Source organism: Ursus maritimus, unplaced genomic scaffold (assembly GCF_017311325.1).
Source record: "Ursus maritimus isolate PB19 unplaced genomic scaffold, ASM1731132v1 scaffold_11, whole genome shotgun sequence".
NCBI classification, from domain to species: domain Eukaryota; kingdom Metazoa; phylum Chordata; class Mammalia; order Carnivora; family Ursidae; genus Ursus; species Ursus maritimus.
The window spans coordinates 31,591,586-31,618,564 of NW_024423453.1; the positions used below are offsets into that span (position 1 = coordinate 31,591,586).

The 26,979-nt window shown below is 41.0% G+C and overlaps 1 pseudogene; it reads right to left on the reverse strand.

The window, feature by feature from the left end:
- Nucleotides 1–1,519: 1,519 nt before the first annotated feature.
- LOC103658077 lies at nucleotides 1,520–26,979 on the reverse strand (annotated as a pseudogene).

Consider the following 26,979-nt stretch of genomic DNA (forward strand, 5'->3'; position numbering starts at 1 on the left):
TATTTTGGAAAGCATTTCCAATATTTTTGTATAAACTGCTTCATTTTTCATCTGCTGTGCAAAATCGGTAAGAGATTAATGGAGTGGTAGATGGCAGAGTTATGCGGCCAGACCCCATCACTTGTGGAAGTGGAGAACAGGCAGTTGCTGGCACAGGTTCCAATTGTACACCTTGCGCTGGCGATGGATTGGGATGGTGTCCTTGAGAGGAATGTGTTAGTGCGTCGGCTGGCATTTGAGAAGGATGGAGAAAATTGTAGCTGTGAGGATAAAAGGGTTGGATGGCTATTGCTAGGCCATTCTTATTCTATAGAAACGTAATGAACAGCTGAGGGCAATAACGGGCCGGGGGAAGCCAGGTGTTAAAGCCAGAGGGCCTCTGGATGCACAGGAGCTAGTTTTCATCTCTTGCAGCAGGGTTGCTGAGAAAGCTGAGGCCCAAGCACAGGACATGATAGTCTGTATGGATAGACTTCAAAGACAGTTGCCAAGAAGGCAGGTCTGTTATGCGGTGGTCAGGGCACTTTTTGGGCAAACCCAGGACCCTGACAAGCGAGGTGGAGGCATCTGAATGGATGCTGCTGAAGATGTTCACTGTGCAGACTGGTGAACTTCCTGAGCCTGTAGTCGTAGCCCACCCCTCTCTGGTAAGGGCAGACACTCCCGCCCCGCCTCCAAGCTGGCTGACAATGCAGAGCTCTCTCCCCAAGCAAAAGGTGCCCCGTTTAGGACTTGTCCTATCTCCAGGCTACTAGATCTTGATCAGGGTTAGGTAACTATCATTCAGGTTAAGGAAAACTCAGCTGGAGAGGTGCTGGGCCTGCAGAGAAGAACAGAGTCTACCCCAAAGGAGCTGCAAGAATTGGCTAGCATGAACTGGGAGGAGCTTGAGGAGTACATGAGACAGGAAGCAGGGTGAAGATCAAGAGAGTCAGGTCGTAAACTAGGGGAGAATTTAATAGAATTTTAATAGCACCCACATAGGGTCCTTGGGTTGCAGGATAAGAGCGATCTTAAATTAATAGTATTTAACGCCCTGGTTGGGATCCTGGGAGATGGTGTACACTCACTACCAGGATGGCTCCTAGAAGCATGGAAAAAGCAATGGCTAATTCCAAGCAAAGTTGAAATGTGAGCATATTATTGTGACAGAGTGTGGAGGAAGGATTAAAAGTTGAAGGAAGTGGGTATGCTGGAATGGATAGATTATCTTTGGTTGGACAGTTCACCAGATGATTATGTTTCATAGAAGTAGGCCCACCAGACAAACCATCTAACAAAGCCATAAAGACATGTAACTGCTGAGAGGGCCACAAGGGCTGCTAAGTAGTTGAGTGGTAACTGTAGGCTTCTGGTGACAATAGAAACAAACTATTACAAAGTTTAATGCTGTTGGTAATGGGTGATAAGAACCTGAACCTAATAGTGGCCCAGTGGCAGTGCCTAATTGCCAAAAGTCAGGGGGCACAATTATAATGACTACAGAGGTGAGAATGGTTAGCTATTGGGGGGTCTGGCCTGCAGAGAGTTAGGGAGAAGGTTAACAAAATAGACCACCCTTAGGGGCAAAATTATTGGGTAGCCAGTGAGAGTACTACTCCATTCGTACCATTAGACAAGATCAAGGATGGATAACACGGAGGCTGAAGGATGGTCATCCAATAAAAAATTGTCATCCACTGCTCAGTTTGTGAACTGAGTCAGCACGATGCCTGGTGAGGCTTCTGGGTTTTTGAGGCAGCAGATACTTCACATCTAAGGGTAGTGTTCTGATCCATTTACCGGATGATGCAAAAGGCTGCCCGTTCTGAGTAGGGCGCACAGCAGGAAAGAGCTCTGTCGCTGGTCTAGATTGCAGTGTCAGCAGCCCTGCTTTCTGCGTCACTGGGTAGGTGCTACTGTATTAGAGGTAACTGTGGGTCAAAGGTATCTTGCAGCATGTGTGGCAAGCTGCAGCAGGAGACTCAAATGCCACCCCCCTGGGGTTCTAGAGGAAGGTCATGTCATCTGCACCTACAGACTTAGACTCCTGGGCCAGCATGGACTCCAGCTTACCAAAGTGGGCGTAGTTACCCCCACAGCAAAATGTCACTGTGAGCAACAGATGAATGCATCCTTGCTTTATGAGGCAGGTCAAACCAGCCATTCTAGAAAGACCAGTGGTTCGTTCTCAGTGGAATAGACACACATTCTGAGAATGGGTTTGCTCTTCTTTCTGGAGGGCCTCATCCAACATCATCAGTACCTGAGGGCTTATGGAGTGTTCAGTTTACTGAGATGAGACACCAGCTAACACTATGTCAGGTTGGGGGATCATCTTGAAAGCAAAGGAAGAGCAGGAATAGGCCTGTAACCATGGGATCCCAAAGTATCACATACTCCGCCACCCAGAAACTTCTTCCCTGAGGGTATGTTGTCATGGTGTGTGTGGTGAAGACACACTGAGACAGCAGCTCAGAGGCAGTACTCTGCAAGGATTTTATATCACCCTTCAAGTCACAGATTCTCACTGAATCAAACATACTTCTCTTCCATTGTGTTCCCAATAGACGATCCATGTGTGATGGGTTGGATAGTGAACCATTTTTGGCTTTTTATCAGAGACCAAGAGGTGAGACGAGATCGGCTTGGGCAGAGATAAGTGCCCCTTCTCGTCAGGAGGATGTAAGGCTGTTTTTACATGATGGTGACAGGAATATGAGTGGCATTGGGTTTTCTAGGTGTTCCTTTGCCCCCTCGTGACCGTAAATGGACATGGCAATCCACCCAGCCTATGAAGGGCATGATGACTAGATCCCTGGGGGATGAGGGTCTGGGTTAAGCCACTGAGACAAGCAGAGGTAGTAGGAGCCCCTGGGGTCTGCTCTGCTGCCACAGCTGCCTTGGCTGGATCAAGCCCTCCCCAGAACAAAGCATGCAGCTAATGCCTGAGTAACTGGTTGGGCTTTTTGGGCTCAGTATGACCCAACTATGACAAATAGCTATTAAGCTAATATCTCTGTACAGAATTTAGGAGCTGACACTTAATGTGGGGCAGATATGTTTTTCTCCTCCTCATTTTGGTCATGGTTTGGCAAACTCTTTGCTGGGATATTGTAATGATGTGGGTGAGGGTGACCTTTATGAGTCACCTACAGGCTTCTGCTGCTGCGGAATGTATTGCTCCATTTCAGAATGTGAATAGTCCATACAGCATGCACGCCTGTGCTTTACGGGATGATCCTGGTTACTTCTGTTCCTAATGGGAACAATTCAAAGGATGAAAGTTAATATATTAAATCCTTAATCATATTCTGTGGAATCAGTACAATGATAAATTAGACATATTGAAGCATTTTTAAATAAGGAAGTAGAATGAAAACATAGTGTTTCTGATAAAGAATCTTTGTGGGAAGGCAAGATAATATGCTAACTGCAATATGCTAATTTTCCTGTGTTGCATGGAGAAGCCTAGCCACAGGTCTGTCCAGACTCAAGTCTTTCTCCTCCACTCAGGACGCCTGCGGGGCTCCTTCTGGCTCTCCTTCCCTGTGCGGTGACTTGTAAACTCTTAAGGCAGTCAGTTGGGGCAATTGTAAGGCTCATCTTGTTAGCTTCTTATCTCTTAGGGATCACCATCCCCTTCAATACTTGATGTCCTGTGACTTAGAAACTATTATTTCATGTATTTTGTCCTCCCTGCTCCCCCCTCCCCCCCGTTTTTCCAGGTGAGAGAGTAAATCTGGTTTTCGCTACTCCAGTTGGGCTGACGTGTAGTATCTAGTTCTGTAGAGCTGTCCCTACATCGACATATTATTTTCCATCCATGTTTAGAAGGATTCTTAATATTAGCGTTCTTAGTATTTTTAATCTACCAAGGAAAGAAGGGATGACCAAAATCTAGTTGTAGTATTGTATCTATTCCTAACTGTTAACATAGTTAGATCAGTCATCTTGCCTTAAAAAAATCTTGTCAGTGGTCTTCCATCTGTAAAATAAGAATAATTCTTACTACTAACTTTGCATCTAGGTGATAGCAATTATAAAAATTACATTCATTGCAGGTTTAATGTAAGTCCATGTTTTTATTTGTCAGGAGAAATCATGGCAACTAGTGATCTTTGTTTTTTTTTCCCTCAGAGATCATTTTAATGTGAAAAACTCTGACAGCAGAGATTTTGCCTTCACAAATAGTTTAATATAAGTCCTCCAGCATCTTTCCCTTATACATAAGGGAAAATATTTTGGCCCTATCTAGTAAAAACAGACCATGTGGTTAAATGACAGGTATATAGTCAGGTCCCCAGTTATAATTTGAGTCAATTCTTAAGTGGAGGCTTCACACAATGGGACCAGTGGTCCTACTCCCAAGGGCCCTGCTTCATACTGCCCTTATCTTAAAGCCAGAGTTCCTGATCTCTGATTTTGAATTAAAAAAAAAAAAAAAAAAGATGGTTAACCTAAATTAAGTTTTAATAAACAGAACTAATAACAGAAACATCCCTAATTAGATTCCAGAGAGAAAGCAAGAAACCACCTAGAGCCAAAGAGAACAAAAATGATCCCTTCAGGACTTTATTTTGGGCTTTCACACACATGTGACCACATGGATCCAGATACAAATTTATAAGGTGAATAAATATGTACTACTTAGCAATTAGATCAAGTTACATGTCTTCAGTATTAATAATTATTAATAATTATCTTATTTTTTTAGGAAATACAATTATTAAGTCATTGTCAGATCTCTCAATTTCCTGGAGACAATGTTTCCGGTTAAAATTTCAAAGAACATTTTTCTACAACGTAACTCCATCATTGCTGAGTATCATCACACCAAAACAGTTGATGGGATTCTCTTTTATCCAAGGCTTTAAAGTGAGTTTATTCCCTTTGCACCCATACTCACTCACACACACAAACATTACCAAGTAATGTTTACCTAATGTTTCCAAGTATCTCAGTGGGCATTTATACTTGCAGATCTAGTCCGAGGTATGAATACCCTGAACTTACTTGCCAAGAGCTATGTGTGTTGTTAAGGTTAACACCTGGAAACTGTGTTTAGAATCTGTCAATTACCAATATCCCCCTAAATAATTTTTTACTATGAGCCTGATTTCCCTAAATAAAGCATAGATGGTAAATATCCATCATAAAACTATTAGGAAATATCTGAAGTGCCATTAGATTTGATGGAGCCATTTGGTTAAGAAAATACAAAAACCCTAAGTTAAGCTAGCTGTCTTAAAATTACACTCAAAAAAAAAAAAAAAAAAAAAAGGACGACTACCCCTGGAGTTGTTTTGTAAACTCCATCATCTTCAAATGCTTTTGCGGTTTACAGTGATGTGTCACATGTTAGTTCCTTGCAGCCTATTTCACTCTGATCTGCATTTGTATCGGATAACTGAGTTTTCAGGGGTGTGGATCATGGTTGTATAAATCGCAGTGGGAAAGTATCCATCAATGAGATCAAATTCATACAACAAAGTGTAGTGGACCCGATTGTCTTGATCTGAACATGAGCAAAATTCTCCCCGGTACAACGATGATGCCCAGCTTCAAATGGCACGTAGGCAAACTTCTTTCCTGATGCTGGATTGTCCTGTAAGTAGCAGTCAGGATTGAAGTCCAGACGTTCTACCCAGGAGTGTTTAAGTCTTTGACAGACAGGGGGAGGAGTGTACACCTGCTGTCCTGGAGGAATGGTGTAGTCTGTCACAGTCTGAGGAGTTTTGGCCATTCTCATCATGGTCATCATAGGAAGTCAAAGTCTTAATGTTTCCTTTATACAGTGATCAAGGAAATTTTGATCCTTCAGCTGGTCATAAATTAAAGGAGGCAGATCTTCACAGACTGTTTTCTTTCTTTTTTTTTTTTTTAAAGATTTTATTTATTTATTCGACAGAGATAGAGACAGCCAGCGAGAGAGGGAACACAAGCAGGGGGAGTGGGAGAGGAAGAAGCAGGCTCATAGCGGAGGAGCCCGATGTGGGGCTTGATCCCAGATCCCTGGGATCACACCCTGAGCCGAAGGTAGACGCTTTAACCGCTGTGCCACCCAGGCGCCCCCACAGACTGTTTTCTAAGTAACATTTTTCTTGAACTGTTTTGTCTCTGGCCAAAAAGAAGCCCATCCAGGTGCCAGTGGTTGAGGACGTATGTCGCCCTGCCAGGAGCAGCCCCGTAAGCATGCCTGCCACCTCATCATCTGTCAAAGGACGCCCATCCTTGTAAGTAGAAGCTAGGAAAGTTTGGAGAGTGTCATCAATGTTTTCTACTGACTCTCTTTGTTTCTGGGTTGCTTTACAGAAAATATTCTTGATCTCTCAATGAGCTCTGTCCCTGTATCTGAAACTAGGCAAAGGGAGCCAGCCTGGCACCAGCCAGCCGCAAGGCTGAAACCTCCATCCAAATCTGCAGAGTTGTGCCACTCTCTCACTGAGTTGACTTCTGATTTCCTTTCCACTTAGGAATGACTGGCTGTTAAAATTATGAGCTCAGGAAGAGCTTCAAACCAGTTTTTTTCTCTACTTTATCCCCAACTTGGAAAGTATTCTTTTGTTCCCTTTTCACTTATAGAAACGTGCTGTCTAACGTGGGCCAAATTAAGACCACTTTTTAACATTTTCTTCTCCAAAAAAACCCTGGCTTAGATACATCCTGTGCAACTCCCTTCCCAAACACAGGTGTTGTAGGGCGACTGTAGACATCGTCTGCATTTAGGTCTTCATTTTTACCGTTAAGAAATAGTGCGGCAGCATCACTACCCGGAAGGTAAGTGAATATGTCTTGCTCACCATGGTAAAACTAAATACAGGTCCATACTTCTCATACATTTCCTAGGAATTCAGTTGGACTTTTCCCAAATGCTATGGCCTGTCTAAGGAATGGTGTTGGAGAGTAATGTACACTGGACTTTTCTCTGCAGTTGGCAGGGGGGCCAGGTGGCCGACTGCGGGGCAGAGCAGGTAGACTAGGCCAAGCATCGAGGCTCCGGCCATCAGCAGTGGTGATAGGGGGGTAGGAGTTTGCCGCCGCCCACCCGCTCCATGGTCTCCCCAGCACCACCAGCCCACCTGCAGGAAGCCCAGCACCAGCATCACCACCCTGCAGCAGGCACCATGGTTCACAGAAGACGCTGGAGGCCAAGGTCGCCCCACTCCTCCCAATCAGTGCAGCCAGAGAAAACAGCAGATGGGGGTCCAGAGGTGGCCTGGACCCCCAGGTCTCCAGATCTTTGATTAAAAAAAAAAAAGACTTTTAAAAGTTATATTTCCATATACAGAGAAGAAAAATCCTAAGGCTAATTTGGTGAGAATCCTGTAGCTTTGATGGATCTTTTGGGTAGCATTTTTTTTCTTATTTCTATACCCTAAAAAAGTTAAGCTCTATGGCTCTGTGGTGTCTGAGAGGAAGGGATAAATAGAAGAACAGCACTCTGTAGGTCCCCAGTGGATTTCAAAGAACCCTAAGGGCCTCTAGTTCTTCACCCTATTCAGGAGTCTTCCACAGAGCACTGCTAAGTTTATCCAAACTATTTAAACACTGTGCTCTTCTTCCTCCTCCCCTCCTCCTCCTCCTCCTCCTCCTTCCTCCCCCCTTCCTCCTCTTCTTCTTCTTTTAGAATTGTATATAGCTGTGCCTGTATCTTTACAGGAAATGAATACTATCATATAAACGTTTGTTAACTTAATCATACATACCTGACTCGTGGATGGATCTTTAGATTTTTGGCAGCATTAAGAATCCTAGGATGGTAGGCAGAACAATGGCTTCCCAAAGATGTCAACGTCTTAGTCCCAGGAAACTGAATATGTTAAGCTACATTGCAAGGAGGAATTGAAGTAGCAGATGGAATTAAGTTTGCTAACCAGCCGATTTTCAAATAGAGTATTTTTGATTATCTGGATGGGCCTAATGTAGTCAAAAAGGTTCTTAACGGTTGGAAGAGGGAGGCAGCAGAAGAGGTCACAGTGCTGTGGTGTGAAGAGGATGCCCTTTTTGGCTTTGAGTGTGAGGAAGGGGACCACGAGCCAGGCAATGCAGGCAGCATCTAGAAGCCAGACAAGGCAAGGAGACGGATACTCCCCTGGAGCCTCTGGAAAGGAAGGCTACCCCACCAACACCTCGATCTCAGTGTGGGGAGACCTGTGTCAGACTCCTAACCTGCAGAACCTCACGATAGTAAATTCGCATTGCTTTAAGCCACTAAGTTTGTGGCAACACAGAACTCACCCACTGAGTTCTCTCTGAAACCTCACTTTGGCCTGTTTCATGTGATAACAGGATCAACTGTGTTCACATAGAACAGTTATTATTGCCAAGCAAAATGTAAATGCTCCCAGAGTTGACTGTGAAGTAGTAATTGGCTAACCTCTAAGTTAGGTATGGAAATTTACAGCAGTACAACATGTCAAAAAGAAAAAGTAGAAGGTGGGACGCCTGGGTGGCTCAGTCGGTTAAGTGTCTGCCTTCAGCTCAGGTCTTGATCTCAGGTCTTAATCTCCTGGGATTGAGTCCCACATCAGGCTCCCTGGTCAAGGGGGAGTCTTCTTCTCCCTCTACCCTTGCCCCCTGCTCGTGATCTCTCTCTCTCTCTCTCTCAAATAAATAAAATTTAAAAAAAAGAAAAGAAAAAGAAAAAGTAGAGGGTAGAAAGCAGGAAGTCCCCCATAACATTAGCACATCTTTTGTGTTTACAGTCATGAAACTTGAAACTGACTCATGGAATGCTCTATTCTTTGGAATGCTATTCCCAGGCCACAATGCAAAAAAATGCCAAGTTGTCGATACCGACAGTCATCATGGCTGTTATATTTGGCTTCTGAAGTTCTTTATTCAGTATTACCAAGAGCTTTTTGTAGACTAAGGACTAAGTTATTAAAGAAATCTCAAAACAAACTCGTTCTAAACATTGGAGAAGTAAGATTTCATTACTTAAGAGTTTCCCTGGGCTGATGTGTGTGAGAATCACACTTGAGTGAATATAAGACAATGTGCAGAGAGAGAAGAAATGCTCTGTGACTGGTTTTCATATTTGAGACTTGCACAGCCCTGAGAATGTAATCGTGGACCCCCACAGGTCCATGGGATCTACCAGTTGGAGGGCATAGCTCTTTTTGTGCAAAACCTATGAGCTAAGCATAGATATAAAAGACAGTAAAAGTAGCAACAGACTCTTTAAATAGCTCATGCAACTGTACAGAGAAAAATAGTTTCACAGAGTTGATGCCAGAAATGACTACAATATAGTAGAATCAAAATTATAAATATTCTGGGTGCACACACACATAATGCTGTTTTAAAATTTGAGATTTACATGTTGCCCATGTAATAACTTTATAAGCTGGTATATTGTGTATTATACAAAGTTAGTATAAAGGGTTCTTTGTTTACTTGATTCTAATCTTTGATTTCAAGTTTTTCTTCACCTCTGAGAGAAGAAGAGTGTTTTAGAAACACAAGGAAAGCAGGGTTCACGTAGTCTGTATAGTTTTGACCTGTAAGGATGTGGGGAAACCGCCTTCTAAGCCCATGAGTGTACAATGTACTGGATGAGCTCATCGAATTATCTTACTCTGGTGACGGGATCTCTCTCTTTTTTTTTTCTTTCTTCCATTTATTTATTTCTTTAAATTAACATACAACGTATTATTTGTTTCAGGGGTACAGGTCTGTGGTTCATCAGTCTTCCACAATTCACAGTGCTCACCATGGCACATACGCTCCCCAATGTCCATCACCCAGCCACCCCATCCTTCCCACCCCTCTCCACTCCAGCAGGATCTCTATTTTTAAAAAGAAATGTTGTACTTAATGCCACTAGACAATCACTAAAAAACAGTGTTACTGAAGCTTTATTGTCCTGGAAACTCTTTTTGTTGGATAAAAGAAAAGTTTAAAGAAAAGATTTTTTTTTCCCCTAGAATTTCAGTCTCATATGCCGCCCAGGCCTCTCAACCCAGCTTTGAACTTGAGTCTAAAGAAAACGTTTGATCTTCTTTGTCTTTCAACTTGACAAAATGTCCTTCTTCGTTGAAATCCCTGTTTTGTTTTATGTGTGCTTGTCAATGTGTTTTAAAAATGAAAAGCTCTTGGGGGTAAGGTACGAGTCTTTTTTGTTGAACTTTTGAATGTCCTCCTAAGTGCCTACTCCACTAGCTTGGCGTTCCAAAAATATTGCTCATTAAAACGCTCATCTTCCGATAGTGGTTTGGAAGTGGTAGTAGTAGGTACTGGGTTTAGCTTCTTCACTTAGAGGTTTTTAAAAGCAAAAACATTTCATTCCCTTCAACAAATATTCTTAAGGCCCTTGTGCATGGCAGTAACTAATGTGCATTGATAGATGAACTCACATAGCCTGTAATATGACCAAGTCGTGCGGTTGAAACATAAGAAACTTAAGTGATTCATGGATTAAAAAAATTTTATTCACTTACTTGGACAAGAAAACCTAACCTGTTGCCAAATGATGTTACTTGGTGAAGTGACCAAGCTGTACCAGAATCTAGCATTATAATAGCTACCCTCACTGAATAAAATAAATATACAGAGAAAAAAGCAAAGTTATACTTTCTTAATCAGGTAGGGATTTTGCTTTAATTCTGTGCAGAACCCTAGTGACCTAGGCTGAACCCCATGAAAAATTCTTTCTTAAGCACTACCAGCCTGAAATGCCCACTCAGTGTCTCTCTTCCGTGAAAGTAGGGTGTGTGGACAGGGCAGGCGGGTGAAGAAAAGCCCAAACAGGAACCAAATGGTCATGGTAGAGAACAATACAGGAAAGAAATATCGTTTATTAAAATGTGTCCCATAAGTCTACATAGAATAGCAACGATATCCCAGTCCTTGTTCTTAATGATCTTCTCCAACTCAAGGATTAACTTTTAATAGGAAGCCTCTGATGTTGCCTTCACTTTTTAGAAATAAAGTAGAAGTATGTCTGTTCTCATTTGAGATCAAACAACTTGTCCATCAGCTTTCTGCCTTGGCAGGAATCCTATTCCAGCTGAAAACTCGCCATTAGAAAGAATGTATTAGCTGCTAAGAGAGCCATTAATAAGTAAGGATATAATCATGTGTAGTTCAAGTAAATGCATTTGCATAACACTTTAGACTACCTCTTGAATAATAAGGCATTCACTGATAAAATCAGAGATTTTTTTTCTCCCTGGCATTTGTCATTTACTCACTTTTCATTTTAAAAAGGCACTTACTTTGGCTGGCCTTCAGAGAATTTCTGACTGTTTAGCCTGCTGATGTCTTTTAATGCCAGAGTGCAGCACTGCCGGTGACCTTCGTTTATATTTCAACCATGAGCTAAATCTAGAAATAGACATCAGAGCACACTGCTATGTTAGCAAACTACATCACAGAGACATCATTTTTAAGGATAACTGAAGAGTTTTGTTCTTTACACCACGGGAAAATAAGGAAAACCAACATGACTGCGGCAGACAGTGAGGAAGACCGGCTACCCATAAGAAGAGGAAGAACTGGATCCCCCAGGGCTCCCTGGTCCAGTCGGGGGGCTGCTGGGGGAACCTTAAAGCCTATGGCAGAAATGGTTGGTGGCGTCGCGGCCACACATGCAGCTTTTAGCAGTGGGAGCAAATACGTCAAAGAGACTGTTAGAGTCTGTGATGTCACCCCCCTCATCCCTTTTTCTTAATGCCAGTCTGGCTTTTACCCTTTCCTTGTGCCCATTTCTCAGAGACTACTTTGGACAAGTGTACCAGGGATCACCAATGCTGCTCCCAAGGATCAGCTCCTTGTTTGTGTCCTTAGCCTATATCAGCATTTTACACTGATGACTACTGTCATTTTCCTCCGGCATTTGTCCTTTGTTTTCTACCATATCACACTCCTCCAGTTTTCCTCTTGCCTCACTGACCGTCCCTTCCCCATCCCCATTCCTGGCCATTGCTCCCCAGTGAGAAGATCAAAAGAAAAAGTATTTAAAATTTATTTTAGGAACTGAAATATACACACTTTGAGGGATATAGATAAACTAGCTAAATATATGCTTGCTTGTTAATTTGATTGCCCATATTAATAATCACACAATTAATAGAATAATATATGAATGGAGAGATATTAATTTTTCCATTCTCGCATTTCATGAAATAATTCTATGCAAAATCTTCACTTGTGGCCTTCGATGTCGGTCGCTGTTTTCAGTAGAGCCACTTTCAAGTCCTTGAATATAGTTTCCCTGAGTACATCCATTTAAGATTTAGCCCTTTTGGAATTTTGAATGATACTATCACTGAAAGTGTTATTATCCCATTAGGGACATTGGTACAACATTATTTGCACAACATTGGGACAGCAATTTTTTCATTTGTCTTGTAGATGCCTATTCATGATCTCCACAATGTAATCACTATCTTTCTTTTAGTAATTGCGGCAGGGTTGCTTATAAGGATATCTAACACTTGTAATTGTGAAATCCTACCTTCCGTAATAATTAAATCGGTATTTTATTTCTAAGGCCTGCATTTTATGCAAGGTGGCTTCCAGTAGCACGTAAAACTGGAATTAATTGAAGTCCTTTGTGCCTGGACATAAGATCAATTTTCCTAAATATTACTTTGATTTTCAAATGGAGTTATCTGCTTATCTGAGTTTTTGGTGTCCTTGAGATTAGTTTGTTGTCATTTTGCACAGAAATTGTGTTGATTTCTGGCTTAAAAATGCAATATTTAATATGTTGACTTACCATATTGTCATGCACTTTTGTTCCTTAAAGTTCAGCTTTTAAATCTCTTCATTCTATTTATAATATAGCAAATGTTAATCTCTTTTAAGGAGTTTTTGAAAAATGTTTGTTTCTGTTTATAAGCTTAGTTAATAAAACATCTTCAAATATTTTAAGTAGCATTTATAAATTTAATCTATTAATTTCATTTTGTATGACTTTAATTACCTGGCTTTAAAAGATAAACATTCTCAAGTACTAAAAAACTGTATAAATCTAACAAAACAAACTTATACATATGATGAAACTCAAGTTTCAGATGGTCCAATACTATCATGTAGTAAAATGCAAACTCCAAACCCCAAAATATAAATTACTCAGCTATGGATTTTAAATTGTCAACTCAAATAGGTCAAATTTTTGTGATCATTACAACCACGTTATATCACCACATATGCAGAGTCTTTTTTTTTTTTTTAAGAATTATTTATCTTACAGAGAGAAAGGGAGAGAGAGAAAGAGAGCGAGCAGGGAGAGGAGCAGAGGGAGAGGGACAGAGAGAATCTCAAGCAGGCTCTCTGCTGAGCGCAGAGCCCAGTGCGGGGCTCCGTCCCATGACTCTGAGATCACGACCTGAGCTGAAATCAGGAGTTGGTGGCTTAACTAACTGAGCCCCCCAGGCGCCCCACAGATTCCTTCTTAAAAACAAAAACAACAATACTCTGGACTTGATTCTCCAATCTTCTTAAACTTAATTTTATATCTTACTGGTATTGAAAAATAAGTGTTTATTTAGGAAGACAGTTACTGAGATTATTTAATATAAACCCAGTTAATATATCTGGGTTTTATGAACTGACTAAAGCCAATTCGTTATTTTTGGTAAATGTTTATTGTCACTTATTGTCACCAGGATATAATGCAAACAAGTGTCAGGAGAGATTCTACCTGCCACACCAATGTCTTTTAGTGAGCAATCACGTCACAGTAATGTTACCCGTTCTGTAAGTCTCTTGAAGTCATATAGCCCTGTTCTTTTTGGTGCTTAACAGCTTTTTATAGCAAGGCTTACCTAAGGCAAATTTGGCAGTATTCTCGTATCAGGAATTGGCCAATCATCTTAGATTCTAGCAACCGGGAATCTTCAGAACCAGCAGCTGGACAGATTATTTTGGGATCCAGTCTAGGGTGCTATACCTAAATGTATAGGTTACCAGAGTCTGGATTTTCACTCAAACAAATGTTGGGAAATGTCTTTATAAGATTCCAATCAGTCTAAACAATATTCTTTTTTTTTTTTTTAAAGATTTTATTTATTTATTCGACAGGATAGAGACAGCCAGCGAGAGAGGGAGCACAAGCAGGGGGAGTGGGAGAGGAAGAAGCAGGCTCATAGCGGAGGAGCCTGATGTGGGGCTCGATCCCATAACGCCGGGATCACGCCCTGAGCCGAAGGCAGACGCTTAACCGCTGTGCCACCCAGGCGCCCCCTAAACAATATTCTAAACAGCCCTGTACTTATCCTGCATATCACTAATTTTTACCGATGAGAGGCCTGTTTCTTACATGCATTATGTCAATTTTCAAAGCCCTGGCTATTGCTAAGAGCTAAACATAGTTGAAGTACATTTATTAGTCATCCCAAGAATGTGAACTTTCCAATTAAATGATGGCTAACCACATTTGAAATGTAAATTCCTGATTTGAGCAACTGGCCTCTCCTAGATGTAGACTGAAACTAACATAAATTTTTATCACACTGGTTATATTCAACAATATAAAATAAATTATAGGGACACCTGGGTGGCTCAGTTGGTTAAGCATCTGCCTTTGGCTCAGGTCACAATCCCAGGGTCCTGGAATTGAGCCCTACATCAGGCTCCCTGTTCAGCGGGGAGCCTGCTTTACCCTCTCCTTCTGCCACTACCCTCTGCTTGTGCTCTCTCCCTCTCTCTCAAATAAATAAATAAAATCTTAAAAAAATAAATTATAAATACAGAGGTGAAAGATGCATACTCATTAAGGAAGTCAATTACCATCCTAGTTAATTGAGTTTATGTACATTCTAGCCATGCAACTGTCAGTCACTACAATGGGATATACTGAACTTCATTTTTGGTTGCTATCTCAGTGACTCTAAAAATCAAAGTAGATACATAACTTTGTTCTATGGATTCATATTATACATACTGCATAACTCTTTTTTGTACTCAAGGAAGTTAGCATGTCCTATTTGGCTTGATCACTTGACTGGATTTTCCATTTGGGGGCTCTTTGGGATCATAAGAAATGCAAATACTGTTTTACTTTATTACTCTTTAACTTTCAATTTGATAGAATCCTTTGTTCCTACATGTAATCTCAGGATTCTCGAACTCTTATGGATATTTCCATTAATTCTACATATTTCTCATGGTTTTGTCTGACTTTTGATTACAACTTATAAGGTCGGATATGATTGCTATTATGTGCCATCCTATGAGACATTCAATATAGGAATGCCTTCTTTTCTGAGTGATCATTTTTATAAAGAAAATAAACCAGGTTATATTTACGTACATATGGTATATAGCAAAAATCCCCAAACTTATATGGCCAACCCTAACACCTTCCTGAATTCTAGAGTTGTATTTCCAACCATCCAACCATTGAATTTTGCACCCACCTCTTCAACCACTCCTCCCTGTGTCTTTCCCCTGTCAGCACAAAACCACCACATTCAAGCATTTCCTTAGGCCAAATACTTATGAGTTGTTCTTCATTCCTGTCTTTCTCTTTTTCATTCCTCCCACCCTGCCCGTCACCAAGTTCTGTTGCTTCAGCCTGTAGAACAGATCCTAAGTCACCCTTGTACAAGTCACCATCTTTCTCAGCAGTACTATTTCAACATCCCATAACTGGCCTTGCTGCTCCCCTCTTGCCCCTTTATCATCCTTTCTTCATGCAGTGTTTGTTACAATTGAGATTAGATCTTTCTCCTCTGCCCAAAACCCTCAAAAATTTTCTTACCACACATGAAATGAAATCCAGACTCCTTACCTTGTGTTATAAGATGAGACCTTTGCAGTTTCTCTGACCTCATTTCCTAGCCCTTTCCTCACTCACTAGACACCAGCCAAAGAGCTTTTATTTTCCTCAAACTCACTGAGCTGATTTCTGCCACAGGGCCTTTGCCCTAGCCCTTCCCTCTGAACAGAACACCATTTCTCTTATTTAGGAAGATTGATTCTGTTTGGATAATTAGAATTTCAATGTAAATTTATCTCCTTAGATAAATTCTCCTGCCCATCTAATCCAAAGTAGCCCCTAGTCACTCTCTTTCATTTCACTCTATTTTAATTCTGTCCATTACACTTAGCAATAGTTATCTTTTTCATGTTCACCATTTTTTATCTCTAATAATACATGCAGATGATGTTTATTTCGTTCACTACCATAATGCCAGGGCATGTGGGTTGTGATAGGCATCCAGTGTAAAATTTTTTGTTTGTTTAAAGATTTTATTAATTTATTGTTGTGTGAGAGACAGAGAGAGAGAGAGAGAGAGAGAGAGCTTGCAAGAGCAGAGGGGGAGGGGCAGAGGGAGAAGCAGACTCCCCGCTGAGCAGGGAGCCCCATGCGGAACTTGATCCCTGAACCCTGGGATCAGGACCTGAGCTGAAGGCAGACGCTTAAGGGACTGAGCCACCCAGGTGCCCTTCAGTGCATATCTTTAAAAGAATAAACATTCAGAATATAATCCAGGTCTCAAGATGTCTATTGACAACCTCCGTTGCATATCCCGAAGGTACCTTGTCATGTAATCCATAATTGCTTTCTCCTGTGGCCCCTGTGATAAAGACCATAAATCACCTGTCAATGCAATATTTTTGGATGCCCTCATAGATTAGGGGGCCCAGAAAAGATTATTCAGAGGCTACATTTTCTTAATATATATTTTATTTTATCTTATTTTTTAAAGATTTTATTTATTTATTTTACAGAGAGAGAGACAGAGAATGCAAGCAAGGAGAGTAGCAGAGGAAGAGGGAGAAGTAGGCTTTCCGCTGAGCAGGAAACCCGAAGCGGGGCTGGATCCCAGGACCCTGGATCATGACTTGAGCCAAAGGCAGCTGCTTAACCAACTGAGCCACCCAGGTGTCCCAGAGGTTACATTTTCTTAATATTTTCTTTTTGATCTAGTCTACACATTCAGTTATTATTATATTTATTAATATGGCAATTTTAACCACTTACATTTATTTTAACCATTTATTTACATTTTTTAAATATTCCGAACTACATTTAAATATCTATATTAAATTTCTTTTAAATGTACTTCATCTGACTCACTAACAAGCAAAACCTTCCCAAGTACTTAATAAATTCTTGTAAGTCTAGAAAATAACGCTTATACATAAGCTGAATTAAGATTCCACATTCTTGGAAACATTCCATTATTGTTACGAAACTAGTAAAATTGTAATGTAAAACCCCAAATCTAAGTCAACTATCATTTACACATTTTTGTTAGAATTACAAAATTAATCAAAGAAGAAAAATTCCCTTAAACCTAAAATATCTAATATGCACAGGTTTTTCTCCTTCACCCAAAAAATGGTAACATTACAAGTAGATTTTATTTACTTCATAATTTTGATACTTAAGTCAACTCTTCCCAGGGTTGAGAATATAATTATGTAATGTCATACAGTTTTGAGGTTACCACCCCAAGCGATTTTCAGGGTTCGCTTCTCAGCTGGCTGAGGTTGCATACCAATAAGCAGTCTGGGCTGGAAGTGAGGCCTTACACTGCAAATGTGCAAGGTGAACTTTTGTTTTTTTATGCCACCACCTGTCAGTCCAAGACTTCGAATGGTGATGTTAATGCCCTCCAGATGGGTCAGACTTGATGTCTTTTCCTTGGACTCCACTGACACATTACATAATTCTCACATGAGATGAATTTGCTACCCCCTCCCAATATTTGCAGCTCATTTTCTTCTCTGAATAAATTGGATTGTTTCTTTCTTTGCCTTCTAAAATATTTAATTGTCATCTGATTGGATCCTGCATCTATTTTAAATATTTTTCTTGCTCTCCTTCTACAATTTCAAGGTCATAATAATATCACCCCAAGGCAGAAACATGAAAATAAGCCTGCATTTTCATCCAACTTCCCCATATCACCTCTCTTGATTTTCTCATTGATCTCAAATTTATTCCCTCCTCACTCCCACTGCCGTTGCCTTAGTTCAGGTTGTGATTTTTTTTCCCCCTCACTTGGACTCTTGTTCTTCTCCAAAACTATTCAGCCCCACTTAGCATTCCACACATCTGTCAAAGCGATTTTCCTTAAATGCAAATCTGCTCATATCATTATGCTTGAAGTCTTTTCATGGTTGTAGGTAACCTTCAAGAGGAAGTTTAAACTTCTTGGCATGGCATTTTCATCCACCCATTTATTTTCCATCCGTTCTCTATCCACCAAAGAGATAGTTCCTACTTGCTGCTGGGTGTTCCATTTTCTCTGTCCTATTTCTATCTGTAAAACCTTGCTTATCCTTAATTTTTTTTTTATTCCCTTACTTTCCCAACCACCCTATCTTTAGATAGATTGACCTATGTCCTGTTCCTCAAATATGCTATGATCTCTCATATCTTGGTTTTCCTCTAGAAGTTCCTTCTGTCCAGAATTCCTCTCCTTTCTCAGCCACTGGACTTCATTGGACTCATTTCTCAAAGTCTAACTCAAGCAACACTTTCTCTAAGATGTCTTACATGATTTGCTTCCTTATTTGGGATCAGCTATAACTTTCTAAGCTACCATGTACCCTTATGCATTTACACACATATTAGCATTAATTAGTGTTGTAATTCATGATTTTGTTGTCCATCTCTTCAAATTCACTGTTTTTATCTCTACATCTCTAGTGTATAGAACAAATTAGGCATCCTAAAAACTTTAAAAATAGGTGAATAAATAAATAAATAAGTGAGTGAGTGAATAAAAGAAACCCATCTTTCAAGTTGATTATGTTTGGTCACCAAGCCACCCCTAGGGATAATCTTTAACTGTCACTTGACAGTTCAAAAAGTTCATCTTCAGTTAGGGTGTCAAGTTGGGTCTCAATCGCTCATTTGAACAAACAAGATATAGTCTGCAAAATCTTGAGGGAAAACTTGTATTTCTTTTCTGATTTTTTAAAAGATTTTATTTTTTGTAAACTGTACACCCAATGTGGGGCTCAAACCCACAACTCCGAGATCAAGAGTTGCGTGCCTACTGACTGAAGCAGACAGGCACCCGAAAACTTGTATTCCTTGAAAGCATTAGCACAAGAACCAAAGGTAGGAGACTACTTTCTTCTTTATCATTCATATACATTCTAAAGGCCTTAAAAAATGCAACATAGATTCAGAAAACCACACAAATCAAATATGTGGACAGATGGATTATTATAAACCAAACAACCACGTCAAGACATTTTTCTAGTTACCACAGAAAACCCTTCCATGTATTCCATCCTAATCACAATTTGCTCCCACCCCCAAAAGTAGGTAATCATTTAGGTAATCACTTATGTTTTAAAAAGTAATTTTATTATCCCAACATGCATACCTAGATACTGTATTTTAGCTTTGCCCATTTTTTTAAACTTTGATGTATCTTTTAAATGTCTTTTCATCTCTAGGCTCCTCTTCCACCCCTTTTATTTGCTGGCAACTTATCTGTTGAAGAAGTAAGGCCGTGTGACATGTAGAGTTTCATACCATCTGGGTTTTTCTGATTTCATATTCTTGGTGAGGCTGTGTGTATTTTTGTGTCTTTGATGTTTCCTGAAATTGGCGGCTGGATCCAAAGGCTTGATCAGACTCACATTTGATCTCTTTGGCAAGATTGTAGGTGGCTTTATGTTCTCTCACCAAGAAACACATATTTTTGGTGGCCTTTCTTTTGGACATGTCAGCAACGATTGATACACATTAATTCATTAGATGTTGCAATTCTTTTTTTTTCTTTTTTAAATTTACTGGAATAGTTTCGTAAAGAGACATTTCCCTCCTTTACAGTGGCACAGCTCATGTAAGAAATATATAATAAATGCTTGATTCTTTCCCTTCATTTTCTAGTTTTCAAAACAAATAGTTGATTTCCTGTTATCCTTTGAAACTGACCAATTAATTAAAATAAAAACATATCATTGTGAACTTTTGGATTTAAACATGTTACGGTTTTCATCTATGCATTACTTACTCTTGTTGAAGCTCAAAGTAACCAATCTTTGGCCAGCAGGGACCACTTCAGTTTGGCTCCCAAGTCGTTTGGATACGACCCTTGTTTTCTTTGATAGCCTTCTAGTATGTGGAATGAAAGACTGTTCCTGGCTTCTCTAGCACATTTCCTGCCTTGCGTCTAAAATACCTCCCTCCGGTGAGAAATGATATTTCGAAACCACTATTTAGGTGCTAGAGATGCTTATTGCTACTGGAATGGTCACTGTTTCTGACCAAAAAGACTCTATTTTTTAAAGAGCCAAGTTCTAAGAGTACTCAGTTTGTTATCCCAAGTGGATAGGGTTAGAAGGATTGGGATACACTGCTTTCCTCTACCCTAAATTACTTTAGCTAGCTGAGAATTGGTTGAAAATTTGTACCTCATTTTTGTCTACTTTTAAAATATGAATGCATTTAGTAACACCATGTCCCAGACAGCTATCTTCACGGTCATTACCAACCTGTGCTGGTCAGAGGCTATCAGGTTGAGAGTGAATTTAATGAATAACATAGCCCAGGGTTATCTCAGAGGCTGTCTTAAAACTTGCAGAGCTTTGCTCCTGAGTAAATTTTTTCTGGAAGCCTCAGGGCAATGCTTCCTCAACAAGAACTCTAATATAAATTTGAATTAAGCAAACATATACAGTGCAAGGGGAACAAGTGTTTAGCTTATCACTTCATGAATACAAACAAACATGACAGAATGAACAATCCTTGCCACAATCGTTTCACCATTTGTATGGTTTTTACTAAATAAATCTGTTTTAAAGAAATCAAATTTCTCATTTGGAAGAAACTTAACTTCTCATTTCTTATACAACTGTTATGTCCTTGAGGCAGATATAAATATCCAAATGAATCTTTTTTTTTTAGTAATAGCCCGTACATTGGCTTGAGTCATATTGAGTCTCAATTAGAGGTTGAGATTAGTTGTTGAACAAATACTAACGGCTATGATTTATTAAGGCCCTACTAAGTGCTGACTATTTTATACATGTTTTGTTTTGTGTTGGTTTGTTTCTGTTATTCTCACAATAACCCTGAAATATATGTAGTCATTTTTCCTTTTTATGGACTAGAAAATGGAGGGGCGCGTGGGTGGCTCAGTTAGTTAAGCATCTGACTCGATCTCAACTCAGGTCTTGATCTCAGGGTTGTGAGTTCAAGCCCTGCACTGGGCTCCACGATGGGTGTGGGGCCTACTTTAAAAAAAAAAAAAAAAGGAGGATGATGGATTTGAAGAAACATAGCTAGCAATTTTGGATCTGAGGATTCATTTTAGGGCTCTTTGCTTTCAGAGTCCCATTTTTATCTACTTTACCACACAGCTAGCCAGCCTTTGACCCCACAAACAGAAGAAATTACATCTCCTTTCATGAGTAAAACACGAATGGTCTTTGTAGACAATTTGTTTTTGATGTCTCTTCTACCTCCTTGGTACCACTGATAGGAATAAAAAAAATAGTTGTAACTTTTCAACAAATTATAAGAGGAATAGATCTTAATATTCTAAGTGGATAATAACTTCAAGTTAAAAACATTTCACAGGGGTACCTGAGTGGCTCAGTCAGTTAAGCATCTGCCTTCAGCTCAGGTCATGATCCCAGGGTCCTGGAATCGAGTCCTGCATCAGGCTTCCTGCTCAGTGGGGAGCCTGCTTCTCCCTCTCCCTCTGCCTGCCGCTCCCTCTGCTTGTGCTCTCTTCCTCTCTCTCTCTCTCTGTCAAATAAGTAAATAAAATCTTAAAAAACAAAAAACGGTTCACAAACATTATTGAGTAGAGAGGTGTGCATCTGCTAAATACTGGGCACTGTGGGAGATACCAGGAAAAAGGCATGATGTCTGCTCTTTAAAGATACCATAACCTAATGAAGAAATAGATATCTCATGAATAACACAAGGTGTTTCCTTGCTGTCAGAAACTTCAGGCAAAAATTGCTGTGTGAAGGCTGTCTGCCCAGATTAAAAGGATGTCTACACTGGCGTTGATGGGGGTGGGGGGTGGCTCGTGAGGGATTTTGACGGGATAGACATGGGTGATTTGAGGCTGGGATAGGAGTGTGAGTGAAGGAGCAGGGTCTTTCACTAGGAGGAATGAGCCATTCAGAGAGTTGAGAGAGGTCCTGGTTTCAGAGTCACACCAGGGAGGAAAACGGTCACAATTACAGGTGGCCGAGCCTACACTGCACCCCTTATTGTCGCCACTCCTCAACTTTTGGATTCTTGCTCCATCTCACTCTCAGCAGATAAGCTTGATCGACTTTAAAGAGGAAAGGCGGTCTTAGATTTTGGTACGAAATGAACAAACCCACCTGTATATGTACTCCTCGGCTCCTCCTTTTTCTGAGGGAAATAGAAAAATTGTCTCTTCTAAGATGAATTCCTCTGCCTGCTTTAAATCTAATTTCCTCCCCCCCACCCCCAATCCTTGCACCTTGTTTCTCTCTCTTCCTTTCAACCTCCCTCTCTCAGCTGGATTCTTCTCAGGCCAATTCTTCCCTATTTACACATTCCCAATAAAAATGAAAGCTTCCCTGGATTCTTGATCCCTGACCAGCTCCACCCTATCCCTCCTGCTCTGCCCTTCATAACAAAATTACTGGAAATAGTTGTCTATACATCTGCCTTGACGTCCTCATACTCAGTCCTCTCATATCTGGCTTCCTCAAGCATCTCTTCACTGAAACAACTCTCCCTAAGGTCACCAATGACTTCATTGTTGCTAAGCCCTGTTGAGGATTTTCATTGCCATCTGTACTCGTCAAGGTAGTGAATGCAAACTTGTCCGTGGACAGACCCCTACATATCAGCGGCATAACATAGTCAAATGTTCCTTTCTCGACCACGCACAGTCTGATGCTGGTCAGATGGCCCCTTCCATCCTGTAGCTATGCCATATGGAATATAGAAGTGCTCTAATTATTTACTGCTGCTTAACAAACAACTCCAAATGTACTGGCTTAAAACAATGTCAATATTCATTTGTTCATGGCTCTGCAATCTGGACAGGGATTTACAGATCTAGTTTTTCTCTGTTCCGCTCAGCATCTACTGGAGTAGCTCCAAGGCCAAGGACTAGGGTCATCCAGAGATACACACTCTCACGTGTCTGGAGGTTGGTACTGGCTGTAGCTGGGACCTCGGTGGCGCTGTTGCTGGAACGTGGTCTTCCCACGTGGTTGCTGGGCTTCCTCACTGCATGATGTCTTGGCAGGCGTGACAGGAAAGTGCAAGGCGTAGCTGAATGCTCTTTCCTGACCCGCTGCTAGAGGTCGTGCTGCATCACTGAGGCTGGCTCCACACCGCTGACTTGACTCCTTAGCAGCACTGATGCATTAACTCTGTTTCCTTATGAAACTTTCTCTTTCCTTCTTCTTTTTGTCCTATATTCTCTTAGCTCTAATTTTATATTTTCGTTCTTAGGGCAAAACCCCAAATCCAGGATATGGTCTGGCCCCGTATACTTTTCCACTCTTCTCTTGAACCCTGTTCTCTCTCTCTCTTTTAAAAGATTTATTTATTTATTTTAGAGAAGGAGAGAGAGAGAGAGGAGGGGAGAAAGAATCCCAAGCAGACTGAGCTGAGCATGGAGCCCCAAATGGGTCTTGACCCCAGGACACTGACATCATGACCTGAGCTGAAATCAAGAGTTGGATTCTCAACTGACTGGGCCATGCAGGTGCTCTTTTGATTTTTCTGTTGCAGCCACATGAACTGTATTTAGTCTTTTATCTAGGCCACATCCCCTAAGACACTGGGGCCTCTTCCCTAGCTGTTTTCTCTTCCTGAAATGCCTTCCTTAGCTCTTGTGTGTCTTCTATAGGTAGCTTCCCTTGCCCTTCAAAATTAGTTCAAATCCATCTATTATAGAACTTCTAATACAAGCATATATAGCCACCTTCAAAGCATTCCTATCAGTTCCCTTATTTACGTTGGTCTTCATCTCTACAATATACGCTCATTGAAAGGGACCTACACGCTTTGCTTACCAGATTATCCCTACTGTCTACTTAGCACAGTGCCTGGCACATAATAAATATTTGTGAATAAGTGAATATGCCACTCAGCCTAAGAATCTTGGGTAGCAAGAAATACAGTCCAAGCTTTATTAATATTTCTTAAGTTTGGAAATGTGTGTGTGTGCATGCGTGCCCATGTATTATGTGTGTATCCAGGATCCTGACATTTACCACGCAGGGTCAGATATGCTTACCATCCTGCAGTGAATGGAACAGTATAATACAATTAAGAATTACCCAACATCATACACAAATAGTGCCCCTCCCCTGCTTTGAGAAATCATAAATCAGTGGTTTGACTAACCTTCTTAGCTGACCTTTTGTATTAGAATAAGCAAATATTAAAACCTGGCAGTGATAAAGGGAAGTTCTGTGGCTGAGTCTCTTCACCCCATTTTCTCTATTCTGTAGAATGCCAACTTCCTGGGTCTCCACTTAAGAGTATGACTATAATAGGAAGTTGTGGCTCCTTGGCCTTGCAGACTGTGGAGACCTGTGTACCTCCAGCAAGTAAGCCCACCAGGCCTCTGAAATTCAATTGAGTTGCCTTTATATGCTGGCAAGGGGACAAGTTCACTGGCTCGGTGGGTCAGTGCTATACCTGTCGAGTGTAGCAAAAAGTGAGCAACTGACAGACATCAGATTAGCTCTCTTAAATTGTGTTATTGTGACTGAAATGGCAGAACAGAGAGGATGAAAACTTGTCATGATCAAAGTGCTTGTGGAAGAATTTGAATGCATATGGCTAAGTGCGAGAAGCTAATCTGAATAGGCTGCATACTGTTTGACTCCAACTATATGACATTCTAAAAAAGGCAAAACTATGGAGACAGTAAAAAGATGAGTGGGTTGCCAGGGGTGCAGAGAGGGATGAATAGACAGAGCACAGAGGATTTTTAGGACAGTGAAAATATTTTGTATGATCTGTGTGATATTGTAACAATGGATATATGTCATTATACATTTATCCAAACCCACTGAGAGTGTCTGACATCAAGGGTAAACCCTTGGGTAACCCATGGACTTTGGATGATCATAATGGGTCAGTGAAGATTCATCCTTGGTAACACATATACCATCATGGTGAGTGATGTTGACAACAAGATAGATTATGCATGTGGGGGGGGGGCAGGGTGTATATGGGAAACCTCTGCCTTCCTTTCAATTTTGATGTAAATCTAAAACTGCTCTAAAAAAATGAGTCTTTTTAAAAAATTCTAATGACATCATCAGTTATAATGGGATGATATTAAGTACTGGCTGAGCATTTTTTCTATCCCTAGGAGTTAAGTCTGAGGATTACATTGGAGATATGACTGTATTCATTATCTCTTGCTGCAGAACAAATTACCCAAAAACGAGTGGCTTAAGACTATAAATATTTACTATCTCTCAGTTTCTGTAGGTCGGGAATTCCAGGGTGGCTCACTTGGATGCTTTTAACTGAGTGTTTCTTGTGAATTTGCAGTCAGATATCATCTGATAGCTTGACTGGGGTGAAGGATCCATATTATGTGGCCAGAAAGTTGGTGCTGACTGTTGGTGAGAAGCCTCACTTCCCTCCCACATGGGCCTCCCATAGGACTCCTTGAGTGTCTTCTGGATTTCCCCTAAGAGGGCATTCCAAGAGACCAAAGGAGAAGTGAACCTTTTTTTTTTTTTTTGTATTCAGTGGTCACACAGCTTCCTTGATTCAATGTAGGAGAAGCCCTCATACAAAGGCGTAAATAACAAGAGATGAGGATCATCGAGGATATCTCCGAGGTTGGCTACTATAGTGACTTATCCAATTTTCCAAGGCTGAGTTGGAGAGCTCTGATTATTGGCATAGGAATCCTAATTGCCTGAGGTTCTGCACTAGAGTCCATGATGGTCTGATGACTTTGGACATCAGAGGGAAAATGGGAGTGGGATAGACACAATTATGTCCCTGCCAACTCCTAGAACTTGTGGATATATTAATTCACAAGGCAAAAGTGATTTTGCAGATATAATTAACTTAAGGATCTTGAGACGGGGAGAGTGTCCTGGATTACCCAGTTGGGCTCAATGTAATCACAAAGGTCATGCACAACAGAGGCAGGAGAGACAGAGGGGATTTGGCAACAGAAGCTTGGGTTTGAGTGATTCATTGTCATGATGAAAAGAAAATAGCCTCTGAGAGCCTGGAAAAACCCGGATTCATCCCTAGAGCCATCAGAAAGAGCACAGCCTGGCTGACACTTTGATTTTAGCTCCATAAGACTGCTTTAGACTTTTGACCTCTAGAACTGTAAGGTAGCACATTTGTTTTGCTGTACGCTTCTGTTTGTGGTAATAGGAACAATAGGAAATAATGCAGTGAGTGAGAAGGAGGAGACTTTTTTTTGGGGGGAGAAAGTGGGGTATGCTTTTCAGCTTGTTCCTCCTCTGAAAGCTACAAGGCTGTCTTGGTAAACTCTGTGTGAAGAGAAGTAAACATTTCCCCCCATTGATTGCATGTTTGCTGAGCTTCCACACTTGTGGTCTTGTTCTGCTACTCCCAGAGCCTGGGAAAAAAATATGGGGGAAGGAACCATGGCAGCACAGGGACCCTGAATGGGGAAAGAGTGCCCCCCTGAGTTCCTTGTTCCCAGGGTAAGGAAGAGCAGCGCTGTTGGAGCACAAAGACCCTGAGGCAGGGAGGCAGGGGATGCATGGGACTAGACACTCCCTGCTGCTGACATTGTCAAAGCAGTGCGGCAGCCAAAGGTTGTAACCAGGTCTCACAAGGGACTTCCGGTTCCCAGGAGAGCTACTTGAGATTGAGCGTGGCCCCCAACAATAGATTGCAACTTCAAAATGGAGAGGATGACGTCTTTGTAACCAAACTGCGACTGCCTTAATTATTAAAAATGACAAAAAATTCAAGACCCACACTGAGCTGCTCAGGAGGTAGCCCACTGAGAGTGGGTTTGCACTGAGCGGACTTGGTGTAAGTTCCTGGCACATTGGAATATATTTGGCATCCACCTCAGTAGGTCCAGATGCTTCAACCAT